Source organism: Littorina saxatilis, linkage group LG6 (assembly GCF_037325665.1).
Source record: "Littorina saxatilis isolate snail1 linkage group LG6, US_GU_Lsax_2.0, whole genome shotgun sequence".
Lineage (NCBI taxonomy): Eukaryota > Metazoa > Mollusca > Gastropoda > Littorinimorpha > Littorinidae > Littorina > Littorina saxatilis.
In genome coordinates this window covers 18,867,535-18,872,076 of record NC_090250.1, presented here as the reverse complement: position 1 = coordinate 18,872,076, position 4,542 = coordinate 18,867,535, and the positions used below count along the sequence as shown (strand labels likewise).

Sequence of the window (4,542 nt, the reverse complement as noted above, 5' to 3'; positions counted from 1 at the left end):
GCACACTGACGGACTGAGTGAGTCTTTGCTACTGGTGAACGAGCTCTACTTGTCCTAAAACAATAAGGTCAAACTACTACAACTTATAACTGAAAGGAAAAAAACTGTCCTGTAAAAATGACGTTAAATCAACGGTGTCAGAAAAAGAGAGATAAAAGAAATCCTCAAATTCCTGAGGATACAGGCACCCCATGAAAAGCAGCCACGAACATACTCATAGAGGCACACATGCTTGTGCAGATACTTTGCAAAAATATTAATTGAAAACCTGCATATGTGATAATTTCTTTTGTGTGTGTGTGGCTTTATTGAATACTTCAGGCAGTGACTTTTCCCTGTCCAGTTTTCTCTTTCGTCTCTCTTATCCCTCGCTTACCCACCCCCCCACCCCCTTACCCTCCACTCCCTTTACCCAGCCCCGACAGCACAAATATGTAATCTGTAAGGCAGAGTACACATTTTCTAAAAGGAAGACTACTCCTCTTCAATTATATCCAGCGATCTTCCAGCTGTCTCCACCATAAGCCAAGTGGTCGAGTCTTATACCCCCTTTCCACACAACCGTTCTAGGTCCCGTTCCCATACCGACCAAGGAACGGTGCGGACACGGGAGGGATCGGGGCAGAACCGCAATGAACGTAACTGAACTGCTTTGAACGGTAGGGTCGGTATGGACGGCTGAGTTTGGGCTGCATGTTCAAATGTTTAGCCGTTCCCCTCCCGATCAGAATGAACAGTAATGGAACCTCAACTCATCGGTAACAGAATGCTTGGATCGTTAAAGGAACTTAAAACAACGGTAACGCAACGGTAGCGCTCTCACATACTGAGTTGTCATACCCGCATTTCACACATCCGTTCTAGGTCCCGTTCCCTTACCGACCAAGGACGGCTGCCACTATGGTCAAACGCTGCTGAAAGATGCCAAAAAACGGCCGTTTGCGCAGCGTTCCATTGTTGTGGCAGCATTCCTTGTTAATTGGTACGGGAACGGGACAAAGAACGGTTGTGTGGAATGGGGGTATAACTTTTGACACCGACAAACTGAAGAATGAACAGATCTATGAGGTAACCGTCTCAATGGTCCAGGCTCAGGAAACAAAGAGTATGCCTGGGGCGATTGTAGCTTCCCTTCTTCGTGTCCGATAGACAAGGACAATAAATAGTAGAACATAATGCAATTTCATGTTGGCATCTTCTCCACAGAAAGCTATAACCCAAAGACTGAAGACCAAAGTGCTTTACTCCACTTCTGACCCGAATCACTCCCCTCCTGCTAGGTACACATGCACTCAAGTTAACCTCTGCTTTGACCTGTGTGCCAGGAGTCGGATGAGAGAGAGAGAGAGAGAGAGAGAGAGAGCGAGAGAGAGAGAGAGAGAGAGAGAGAGAGAGAGAGAGAGAGAGAGACACACACACATAGACAGAGACAGACATAGAAAGAGAGCGGAGAGACTCGGAGGGAGACACTGACAAAGACATACAGAGAGAGAGAGAGAGAGAGAGAGAGAGAGAGAGAGAGAGAGAGAGAGAGAGAGAGAGAGAGAGAGAGAGAGAGAGAGAGAGAGAGAGAGAGAGAGAGAAAACATGATCTCGTGAGAACGGTAACAAAACGAGACATGTCACCTCTCCGAATGCATTCCAATAGATGACCGCTCCTGCGGCGAGCAATGAAACTCGTTCATCGATGCTTAGGCGGGTCATCGTGGCCTAACTGACATCTGACAGTGTGTACGTGCTTAGGCCAAAAAAAATAATAGGTGTGGTTTCGGTAACATAGCCGAAAAGAATAGGGTAGGAAGGTAGGCAATCACTTTTTTTTAAAACTTTTTTTTCTAATGTGTACAAATTAAACCTACTTGCCAGGGAAATAAGTGTGCGACTCGGGCGCTTTCGCTTTCATTGCGTTTTCTGCACTCGTTTTCTTGTTTTTGTTTTTGTTTTGACAAATGTAATAAAAAGTTATAGGGTCGGCCCCTAAAAATAGGGTAGGTCGGGTTACCGTAACCACACCTATTTTTTTTTTTAGGCCTTATAGAAATAATTTAGTTGACTCCATGGTTATGCTCTTGTGACATGGAGATCTGCAGAACAAACTACTTGATCCGCTTACAGAATTCAAGAGGGAGCGAAGAAAATAATTATTACCATGGACAAAATATTAGGGAAAATCATGGATAGGAAAAGCGTCATCGAATCTATACGTATGCGCGAGAATGTTTGAATACGTTTGCTCACCTAACTTGGCTTCAACGGCTGCGATGTTGTGTTGGTTGGAAACAATGTTTTGTTGAATGGAAACGATGTTTTGATTGGCACCAGCGATGGTGTTTTTCGCGGCTTGAAGTTCAGCTTCCAGGGCAGACATCTTCTGAGCCTGAACTAATAATAGCGTCTGGACAGATCCCAAGTCGTCTGATCTGTACAATGGAAATGTCATGATATATTAAGAGTCAACAATCATAACTACAACAACAACAACAACAACAAATACACACACACACACGCACGCACGCACGTACACACTCACACACACACACACAGACACACACGCACACCACACACACACACATAGACACAGACAGACACACACACACACACACACACACACACACACACACACACACACACACACACACACACACACACACAATCGCGCACTCGCGCCAATAGCTACCTTTTTCCAGGTTGTAACTCTACTGCCATTGCTGTGAAAGCAGCGAGGCAGACAAGCACAGCAATAGTGTATGTGCGGTACATTGTCATGGTGGTTACCAATCAACAGCAAACTCTGCAACATACAATCCTTCCTCACACACCCTGCAATGTTCACAGTCTTATTAATCAGCAAAACAAAATCTGCAATGTCCACAAACTTATTAATCAGCAAAAACAATTCTGCAATGTTCACAAACTTTTAAACTTGCCAAACAAAATCTGCAAAGTTATAAACAACTTGGAAACTTACCAAAGAAACCCTGTAATGTCACATTTTCAAACTTATAAACCAGCCAGGCCAACCTTGCAATATCTTCAAACTTATAAAGAAGCCAAACTAAGATTATCGAATGGTAACCGTGTTCGTCGTGTTGTTACGTTGATTAAGTTATATGTTGAACTTTAGCGTTGTAAATTAATAGCTCAGAACTCCACTGCAATTTAAGCCTCCAATTTTCCAGAACTTGCTCTTGTAAGCATAACAAGTTATTTCAGATACCTTTGAATTTACGGAATGAACGGTACAGATGCCGTTCATTTACATGGGTTTAAGAAGGCAAACATCGGCGTGCAGCCATTTTCGAAGGTGGGGAGACAACTCTGTCGCTATTTCGTATGCATTTTCTCGTCATTTTCGTCTATCAAATGACCAAATTAATTCATTATGCTCAGGTTTGGAGATCAATCCGTCCATTAATTTCTCGATGAATATCCTTTGGTTTGAATAAAGGGACTTGTATTAAAAATAAGTCAATAATGCCACTGGATTATGAGCTATGAATTTACAACGCTGAAGTGCAACATTACCAGTTCTTACCTGGTGCTGCCGGGGATATGCAGCACAGTTGTACAGATAAGGAAAATGATAGATTCAGTCGTCTGACCTTTGTTTTGCTTTTTACCTGTGAGTGCCATTATATATGTCGTGTAATCTGACTAAAAAGGCCGGTGGTGGTGATAAACAATTAAAAAAACAGCAACACGTTATTGGAACGTTTAAAGGTACTCTCCGCCTTCAGTAAAACCATCTGTTTCTGATCACACAGCTCCCCGAGCTTTTACATACAGTACAAACATACTTACGGTTTAATTAATTGAACTTTATTGAATTGAACTTTATTTAACAAGGATTAAGATTTAGGGCTACGCCTTTTCTTACAATCTGTCCTTGGGACGCACAGACACACAATGATAAAATTGAAAAATTAAAAATTAAAAAGTTAAAAAGTTGACCAAATGTAACAAGTCGCGTAAGGCGAAAATACAACATTTAGTCAAGTAGCTGTCGAACTCACAGAATGAAACTGAACGCAATGCAACGCAGCAAGACCGTATACTCGTAGCATCGTCACTCCACCGCCCGTGGCAAAGGCAGTGCCAGTGGAATTGACAAGAAGAGCGGGGTATTCGTTGCGCTGAGAAGGATAGCACGATTTTCTGTACCTCTCTTCGTTTTAACTTTCTGAGCGTGTTTTTAATCCAAACATATCATATCTATATGTTTTTGGAATCAGGAACCGACAAGGAATAAGATGAAAGTGTTTTTAAATTGATTTCGAAAAAAAATTTTGATAATAATTTTTATATATTTAATTTTCAGAGCTTGTTGTTAATCCAAATATAACATATTTATATGTTTTTGGAATCAGCAAATGATGGAGAATAAGATGAACGTAAATTTGGATCGTGTTATAAAATTTTTTTATTTTTACAATTTTCAGATTTTTAATGACCAAAGTCATTAATTAATTTTTAAGCCACCAAGCTGAAATGCAATACCGAAGTCCGGGCTTTGTCGAAGATTACTTGACCAAAATTTCAACC

The 4,542-nt window shown here is 41.5% G+C and overlaps 1 long non-coding RNA gene across 1 annotated transcript; it reads right to left on the bottom strand.

The window, feature by feature from the left end:
* Window positions 1–2,243: 2,243 nt before the first annotated feature.
* On the bottom strand, window positions 2,244–3,612 carry LOC138968149 (uncharacterized). Its single transcript, XR_011456088.1, has 3 exons — window positions 3,536–3,612; window positions 2,678–2,791; window positions 2,244–2,420 (listed from the first exon to the last, which is right to left on the bottom strand). It is a non-coding gene; the product is annotated as an uncharacterized lncRNA (long non-coding RNA).
* Window positions 3,613–4,542: the final 930 nt, after the last annotated feature.